Genomic DNA, 9,744 nt, shown 5'->3' on the forward strand with positions numbered 1-9,744 from the left:
AATCAACCAAACATCTCCTTCTACTGATTAATAATGCTCTAAACATGCTTCTGCAGAGGTTTCCACCCAATGACAAACAGGTCCTCCCATCATGAATGTTTATTTGTTCTACTTTGTCATGCAAAGCTGATTGATAGAGATATTATTGGAATGATTGCTCCCCTACTTCTAAACTATTCCAGTGCAATCAGAAAGGCTGTCTGAACCTGCAGCTGAAAGTACTGCTCTATGGTCATGCAGTGGTAAACCTGGTGACTGAATGCACTGGCCAATAGCTGTGAACTGCAGACATTCATCAGCTGGCATGCTTGCATGTTGTTGTAAGGTCAATAGTAAACATGGCATCCCCTCCAGGTACAGCTTCACCAGTTGTTAGGGGGGATTTCACAGCCAGGACTGGGTCTGAGGAAGAACATGTATGTCTTAATGCTCTTTAGATGCAAGTCTGGTATCTCATTTAGAGATGGAAGATTAAATCATAGGTACATTTCTACTTCTCCCTTTGCATGAGTGCTAGAAGAAGCACTTCTGTGCTTAAGATCTGTTACAGAAAGTTCTGCCTCTTGCACATGTGAGATATCAAAAGATAAGGATATTCATGTCTCTGTCACAGAAACAACTCGTATCACTTTAGTGGTAGCTGGAGGTTGATAGGAGATAGGAGAACTAGGAATAAAGGAAAGCCTTTGGTGTGTTAATGCACTGCTAACCTTAAAGTCAAAGGAAGCATCTTTAGGGAACCAACACAGCTGCTCAGCACACACTGACCCATTTCCATTGGGGTTTTTGTGCTTACCAAGGTGCACGCTCCCTGGGAATTCCAGAGACGGGCTCTGTCCATGCGCATTGACTGCAGACACTCGGAACTGATCATCAGCCTCTTCAGACAGATTGCTCACCGTGAACTCTGGGACGGGGACATGAGACTCGTGGCACCTCACCCAGGTGAAGCCAGTTAGTTTCTTGCATTCCACAATGTAGCCATCGACTGGAATGGGGCGGTGCATCTTCGGAGGGGACCATGCCAGCGTCACTGAGGTTTCTGTTTTATTTTTCACCACGGGGTCAGTTGGGGGCTGGGTGGGAGGTTTCTGGGAGCTGAACAGAAATAAATTTCAGAAATATTAGCATAAGGTCATGTAGGCTGGAAAAGACCTTCAAAAGACCTTCAAAATCAGCAGACTCAACTTTCAGCATGACCTACTGAGTCCCACCATTAACTACTGTGGTACCTGAGGACATACATGACAAGCTTATTCCTGCAGGTATTTACATAGTGAATATATTCACCCTCTGGTTGCTTTGGAACATTTTAGAGGTTAAAATCCCATCAGACTTTTTCACTGTGTGCAGCCACTGATACAGGCAGGAGGCTGGGAATTACCTGATGGGCTCTAGTTACAGACTACTGACACAGTAAAGGATTGATTTCATTTAATTTTGGCCATCAGAAAGTTTGGTGTCTGGTTTCAGTCACCCATCTGGACTCCAATTATAATCATATGGAGAACAGCACATTCAGGAGAACTCATCTCAATAAACCTGAATGAAATCACAGAATCATAGGATCATGGGAGGGCTTGGGTTGGAAGAAACCTTCAAGATCATTAAGTGCTAGATGCCAAAGGTCCCACTAACAGTATTAAGCCAAAAGCTAGATGCTGGAATCAGATCTCCTGACCTTACCATCAGAAACTGAGATGTCATATTTTGCTCAGAGGTGCCTGCTTGTAGGAGGGACAGCTTCCGAGCTTTTTCTGCTCCAGGAACCAGCTCGAGCTTCAGAATTTAAACAGCAGTCAGAAATTAAACTGAGCTTTGTCACCTCCATCAAATAGAAGGAGTGGTTGGGTGGTACAGCTTTCCAAATCGCTTAGAAACTGTCACAACAATCAGATGCCTACCTTTTCTTTTTTAACTTGTTAATACATAGAGCTTAATAGCATCAGAATGCCCCAAGCACTTCAGACAACAGGACAGCTGTAAACCCTTCTTTAAGGATTCCTTTGTTTAACCACTGAGTAACTGTAATTCAGTGGTGCTGGTAGGAGAAGGGAAGTCCTAATCTTCCCAGATGGTGAACAGAGTTGATGTTCACATGCAGACTGGTGCTGCAGCAGAGCCAGAAACCACTCATTTGGGAAACACAGCACCAAGAAAATAATGGGAATAGCTTCATAAAATCAGGAGCTTCACTCAAATTTCATGTCAGATCTATAATTCTTCCTATTTTCAGGAAGAAATGATTTCCCTTTTTCTTGTAGTTTTATTTTCTTTTCCTTTCCAGCAAGCAGCTTTGTAGCTTACAAATTGTTTTCTAATCACCTCCTGGTGTGGACAAATCACACAGGTCTGACTCCATGTTTTACATAGTTAGCATATTATATTTGTTCCACTATGGAAATGTACAGTCATAGAATGGCCTGGGTTGAAAAGGATCCCAAAAATCATCCAGTTCCAACCCCCTGCTATGTGCAGGGATGCCATCCACCAGACCAGGCTGCCCAGAGCCACATCCAGCCTGGCCTTGAATGCCTGCAGGGATGGGGCATCCACAGCCTCCTTGGGCAACCTGTTCCAGTGCGTCACCACCCTCTGAGTGAAAAACTTCTTCCTAAGATCCAACCTGATCCACAACCCCTACACACCCTCAGAGCCCCCTAGAGCCCCTAGTCCTCCTATTGCCCACCACAGCCCCATATGCCCACTAGAGTCCCCCTCAACTCTCTTTACAGGCCCTGCACAGCTCTATATAACAGTCTTATAGAACTACCTCTAGTAGAAGCAATCTCCACACAGAGATCCTTTCCCAGCACACTGCGCCACGGGGGGAGAAAAACGGGGGGGGGGCACATACACACACAGCGCCGGGGGGGCCCTTAACCGACCCCCACCCATCCTTTAAAGGGGTGGGGGGTCCGTTTTAATGGGGGGGGGGGCGAGATCACCTTCACCCCCCACCCCCCCATCCCCACCCCATCCTTTAAAAGGGGGGTGTCCATTTTGGTGTTGGGGGGCAGTGACAATCCGCCCCCCCACCCCATCGTTTAAAGGAGGGGGGGTCCGAGACCACCCCCCCCACCCCATCTTTTAAGGGGGGGGGTCAGGGGCTCATGGGGGGCAGCACATCGTGCACAACATTGTGAGGGGGGGGGCTTTAAAAGGGGGGGTTACAAAAAGCATAGCTCTCAACTATAGATGGGATTGGGGGGGGCTCAATCGATGGGGGGGGGCCCTTCATGCAGGGGGGGCACAGCATAAGTCAGCGGCTTTGAGGGGGGGTGTTGGGGCTGTTTGGCCTTTGGGGGGGTTATTGTGTGCCCCACCCCCACCACCCCCACACACAATGGGGTGTTAATGTGGGGGGGGGGGGCTTAGATTAGTTGCGTTCCCTATAGCACTGCCCCCCCCCGTCATTAACCTCCCCACTTTATCCTTACGGCTGAGCCCCCCCCCGACAGCGCCCCATTCATCTTGATGGGGGGGGGGGTTTGTCACACAACCCCGGCGCGGCTTACGGCACATCGTCGACCCCACCCCACCCCCCATAACCCCACCCGGGGGGGGAGGGGGCGATGTGGTGAGTGGGGGGGGGGGTTCCGGAGGTGGGGGTGAGCAAAGCGCAATATGGGGGGGGGGGTCCTATAACTGGAGGGCAGCGGCTGCACAAAGAGCCCGCGGGGGTCGGAGAGCAGCACTTTGGCTGGGGGGGGTCCACGGGGTCCGGGGGTAATGCTGCCCCACCCCCTCCCCCACCCCCCACTGCCGACCCCCCCCCCCGCGTTGCCCCCCCGCCCCAACGTCAGCTCCTGCGGCAGCTCCTCGTCGCTCTCCTCCTCCTCTTCCTCGTCTGGGGGGTCAATATGTGTGGGGGGGGGTCCCATCGGGCAGCGGCAGCTCCTCCGGCTCCGATTGGCTGAGCCGCAGTGCGCGGGAGCGGCTGTTGTGTGCCGGTCGGTGGAGGGGAGGCTCTTCATGGAGCTGCCCCGCAGCCAACAACAGCCTGAATGAGATCCTGGAGTCCCAGACGCTGGAGGATGAGCTGGGAAAGAGCAGAGGCTCCCAACAGAAGGGCAAATCACGTCTGATAACGTGAGTGTGGAGCACAGCCAGCCCCTTCCTCACATGTGTGGGGCTTCCATGTTCCTCTGTGCCCATTGCAATGTGCCACCCCAATCCTGCTGCCCAGCCAGGAGTGGATGGGATGAGCAGGTTGGGATGCACAGAGCAGTGCTCAGACATTGCTGGGACATTTGTGCACTGCTGTTGAGCTTCCCTTTGTGCAGCAGGGGAGAGGATGGAGGTTTACAGGTGGATGGTTGTTATTTCTATGGCATTGCACAGGTGGTAGAACCATGTCCATTCCCAAACTTATTCCAGGGCATGCGGGAATTTGTGCAGTTGTAGTTCCTGAATTGTGCTATTTAAAACCTTCCTGTAAATGGGGATGTTTTGTAATGCCTGCTGGGGCTGCAGGCAGCATTGCCTTCCTCCTTAGGGGGCAGGTTTAATCACAAGCCTCCCTATTTCCTATCACAAACGTCCTACAAACCATGTCTGGGCAGTGCTGTCTCGGCCTGGATCTCAGCTCCTGAGACTGTCAGATGTGAAGCAGCAGCTGCTGGGACAGGGCTGGCTCTGTGTGCCCTCTCTGGGTCTGTGGGCACAGAGTGGGGCAGAGGGATGACTGTGAGAGGGAGGAATTGCCCAGCCACAAGAAAGAGGAAATCAGCTGAAAAGGGGAGATTTGAGAAGCACTGAGGCTGTGGCTGCTTTGACAGTAAGAAGAAACCAAGCTGTCACTGTGCAGATGGGAACTCCAGTAGGAGAGCTGTGGTGGCTTTACAGATGGCAGACAGCAGCTGGAGTGTAGAGCCAAGGGTAGGGGGGGGATCTTCCTCTTAGCAATGCCATGCAAAGAATGATGCAGACTCCTGCAGGGTCGGCTTTGCTGTGTGACCCTGGGTGGAAGCAGCTGGAAGGTCTCAGCCCTTCTGCATTATCCCAGGAACTGGGGCAGTGCTCGGTCTCATCCCACCTCTGCTAATAGCAAATGCAGAATCCCTTATCTGAGTGCCCTTTTCTCTCATGTAGAGTCACCAACCCTGGGAAGTTCACAAAAAGTTTGGGTGTTGTGTTGAGGGATGTGATTTAACTGGGAAGTATTGGTGATGGTTGGACTGGATGATCATAAGATCATCCAGATCATAAGATCTGAGATCATAAGATCATCCAGGTCTTTTCCAACCTTGAAAATTCTATGGAGTTGTAGCAGATTGTGGGGGTGTAGGTGTGGTATATATATGTACACAGATGGGAATATCCGTATGGAAAAGATAGATCCATGTGTGTTCTGGGCTGCACTGAAAAAGGGGTGGCCAGCAGGAGAGGGAGGTGATTGTCCACTCCTGCTCAGCTCTTGTGAGGCCATATTTGCAGCACTGTGTCCAGGCCTGGGAAGGATGTGGAGCTGTTGGGGGGGGTCCAGAGGAGGGCCACTGTGATGATCAGAGGGCTGGAGCAGCTCTCCTATGAGGAAAGGTGGAGGGATCTGGGCTTGTTTAGCCTGGAGAATGGAAGGCTGTGGGGAGACCTCATTGTGGCCTTTGAGTACTTGAAGGGAGCGTATAAACAGGAGGGGGAATGGCTGTTTATGAGGGTGGATAATGATAGGACAAGGGGGAATGGTTTAAAACTGAGACTGGGGAGGTATAGGTTGGATCTTAGGTAGATGTTTTTTGCTCAGAGGGTGGTGACACACTGGAACAGGTTGCCCAAGGAGGCTGTGGATGCCCCATTCAAGGCCTGCAGGCATTCAAGGCCGGGTTGGATGGGCTCTGTCCATGAGCATTGACTGCAGACACTTGGAACTGATCATCACCCTCTGCAGACAGATTTACAGCCCCTGCACAGCTCTATATAACAGTCTTATAGAACTACCTCTAGTAGAAGCAATCTCCACACAGAGATCTTTTCCCAGCGCCCCTTTGTGACATCATAATGCCCCTTTGTGACATCATAACACCCTTTGTGACATCATAATGCACCTTTCTGATGCCATGATGCCCCTTTCTGACGTCATAATGACCCATTGTGATGTCTTAATGCCCCTTTGTGACGTCATAATGCCCTTTGTGATGTCATAATGCCATTTGAGACGTCATAAGGCTCCTTTGTTTTCATAATGCCTCTTTGTGACGTGATAATGCCTCTTTGTGACGTCATAATGCCCTTTATGACGTCTTAATTCCCCTTTGTGATGTCTTAATGCTCTTTTGTGATGTCACAATACCCCTTTGTGATGTCATAACACCCCTTTGTGACATCATAACGCCCCTTTCAGACGTCATAATGACCCTTTTTGACGTCATAATTCCCCTTTGTGATGTCATAATGCTTCTTTGTGGTGTCATAACGCCCTTTGTGACGTCATAATGCCCTTTGAGACGTCATAATGCTCCTTTGTGATGTCATAATGCTCCTTTGTGATTCATAATGCCCTTTGTGATCTCATAATGCCCTTTCTGACGTCATAATGCCCCTTTGTGGTGTCATAATGCTTCTTTGTGAGGTATCTGTGGTGCCATTGATAATGAAGTGTGATGAACTGGAAGGCTTTCAGTAGAATTGCAGCCCTAACATAAACAATGACTTGAACTCTGGAATTCTGTGTAAAATCATTAGCTAGCTTGTGGTCCGGGTCTTCAAACCAAAGGCTGTGAGGTGCTGCTCTTGTTGACGCAGGCTGTGAAAGATGACTTGAGCTCTAAGAGTAATTTCCCTTCTGCTCTTTATATGAACGTCAAATCCACAATTAGAATATTAAGAAGATAATATAAAATTTTGTGCTGCTGGACTGAGGACTTCCATTAGCTGTTAGCCATAGTTTGGAACTTGCAAAGCAATCATATTGGAGCCTTGCTGGGCAACCTGCTCCAGTGTCTCACCACACCCACAGTAAAGCATTTCTTCCTAATATCCAATCCTAATCTACCTTCTTCCCATGTAAAGCCATTTCCCCTCATTCTGTTGCTACCTGCCCTTATGAAAAGTCCCTCCCCAGCCTTCCCTGTAGGCCCTCTTCAGATACTGGAAGGCCACTCTAAGGTCTCCTTGGAGTCTTCTCCAGGCTGAAGAGCCCCATCTCTCTCAGCCTGTGCACATAGTAGAGGTGCTTTCAGCCCTCTCTGATCACCTTCATGGCCCTCCTCTGGACCTGCCTGAACATCTCCAAGTCCTTCTTGTGTTGAGGGCTCCAGAACTGCGTGCAGTGCTCCAGATGGGGTTTCAATGAGAGGAGTGTGGAGGGGCAGCACCACCTCCCTCGACCTGCTGGTCATGCTTCTGTGCTTTAAGCTTATGCTTTAAGGTCCTATATGCTTTAAGGTTTAGATAGTGCAGTCGCCTCACCTCTTCAGGTTTATCTGTGAAGGTCCCTTCCAAGTGAACCGTGCTGATCCAGACAGTTCGGATTGCTCATTAAAGTGTTTTAGTAAGTTGGGCTGGTCCTACGAAGCAGTATGACTGCAGTAAGCAGTGTACATGGTGCGCTGTGAGTACTGCACACATTCCTCTTGGCAGCTTGTGGAACAGAAACTGTGCATTGTTTGGATTGTGTAAGTATTCCTGTTGGTCTCTTGTGATGCTTACCTTCTTAGAGCACCTTTCCTCGTTTGGCTCTACATATTTTGGTACCTTACTTGTTCTGTTTGGCTTAGCAGGGAAGGTCTTCTTCTGAAGCATCCTCAGTCTTGGTCTGGGCAGCATACTTAGAAATGACATGGACGTTACATGAGTGGGTGGTCAAAGGGGGGAAGAACTCACCTTTCTGATCTGTTTCCTTTTAGAACACAGTCCTGGAGAGGATTTGCTTTCCTTGTTTCCTGGAGACTTGGATTCTTAGATGGTTTTGACTGCAGCTATTTCTGATGTTAATTCCTTTTTCTGTACTTTAGTAGCCAAGTGCAAGTGGAGTGCTTTGGGAATTGTCTGAAGTTGCCAGGTTGCGTGTGATCACATATGTAACGTGGAGTTATGTGTGGTGCCAGTGATAATTAAGTGTGATGAACTTGAAGGCTTTCAGTACAATTTCAGCCCTAATGTAAACAGTGACTTGAACTCTGGAATTCTGTGTAAAATCATTAGCTAGCTTGTGGTCCAGGTCTTGAAACCAAAGGCTATGAGGTGCTGCTCTTGTTGACGCAGGCTGTGAAAGATGACTTGAGCTCTAAGAGTAATTTCCCTTCTGCTCTTTATATGAACGTCATATCAACAATTAGAATATTAAGAACATAATATAAAAGTTGTTGCTGCTGGCCTGTGGACTTCCATTAGCTGTTAGCCATAGTTTGGAACTTGCAAACCAATCTTATTTAGACTTTAGTGGTGAAATCTTCTGATGAAATCTTCCTTCTAATTCTGCAAAAGAATCTCGGTGGAACATTTCTGTCTGAAAAGGCTCTGGCATATGAAGATGTGCCAGACTGCAGCCATGTGCCAGATGCGTTTGGATCCATGGAATTTTCTGATGTAGCTTCAGTGTTTGAAGAATCTCCACTCGATCTAAATACTCAGAAAACAAAGCAGGTGTGTGAAGATGTACAGCTAGTTTCTTACAGAAAAAATACAGCTCTTAATCTAGAAATCTGCTTCTCATTGTATCTAGTGCTTACTCCATATTTCAGTATCTAGTGGACCTTGACCAAAGGAAGATAAAGATAGAGCAAAGAAGTATGTTAAGCATAAATTTTGTTGCCTTCTACCTGTAGGCCATGGTTGGTTTGACGTGATCCCTAACTCCAGTGTTTGGTTTGCACAGAAACAGCAAGCAAGGGAACAAGTAAAGGAGTCAGTGAGGATTTTAAAACACAATGGGAAGCGATAAGGCACAGTTAATAAGATTCTGGAGTTAGGCTGGAGGTAGGCAGAGGTTGAAAGGTACCGAAAGAAATTCAATCTTACTGTGTTGGACAACAAAATCCACTGTGATATTATTCAAATTTTTAACTAAACCAAGTGATAATTCATATTTATGTTTAGATAAGCTGGTGAGGGTTAATCCTCAATGGAGAATTGAGATGAACAAATAAAAAAATGGTGTTTGACAGTCTATAAGAAACGAACTTATTCTAGGAGAGAATCAGAGTTTTCAACTGTTTTGTTCAATAGCCAAATAATGTATGATATTTTTATAAGCATTGTGTCTGACCTTCTCAGCTGTTAGAATTTCTTTGACAGTAACTTCTCCGGCTGTGATCAGAAAACCTTTTGTTCCGTCTCTGGCACCATTCGAGGCATGATACTCAACTGGGTGATATGGAATTCACACTGTCAACTCCAGTGACAAGAAAAGTGGCATCTAAGAAGCGTGCAAACACAGAGAATGTTGATGCAGAGTCAGTGTTAAGAAATGAGCTGCCCTTTGCATTTCCTGCTCCAAAGGCCTTCTTTTCGAAGAGCCAGACAGAGAAGCAAGTAGAAGGCATATCTTTTTAGGCGCCTACTTCCAAAGGTATGTTGTATCTAACAAATGGAAACCTAGAACATGTGTAGCTTAGGAATTTTTTACTTTTAATATGAATGCAGTACTTGTAGGTCCTAAAATTCTGAAAGGTTTCAGTGTGGGGTTTATTTGGTCACAGCACATACAGCTGCCATCCTGTACATCTGACAGTGCACTGCAAGCGGTTTAACCATATATCAGGGCATGGTACACGTCTGTTAATGATAGAAGTTCTCACAGTT

At 47.7% G+C, this 9,744-nt stretch overlaps 1 long non-coding RNA gene across 1 annotated transcript; it reads left to right on the plus strand.

Annotated features, from left to right (window-relative positions):
* The first annotated feature begins 802 nt into the window (after nt 1–802).
* Nucleotides 803–9,462, plus strand: LOC146760468 (uncharacterized). Its single transcript, XR_014947708.1, has 3 exons — nt 803–1,038; nt 8,428–8,586; nt 9,224–9,462. It is a non-coding gene; the product is annotated as an uncharacterized LOC146760468 (long non-coding RNA).
* Nucleotides 9,463–9,744: the final 282 nt, after the last annotated feature.

The sequence above is a fragment of the Coturnix japonica genome, chromosome 6 (genome assembly GCF_054131305.1).
Source record: "Coturnix japonica strain WE chromosome 6, WE-NBRP24, whole genome shotgun sequence".
Classification (NCBI taxonomy): Eukaryota; Metazoa; Chordata; class Aves; order Galliformes; family Phasianidae; genus Coturnix; species Coturnix japonica.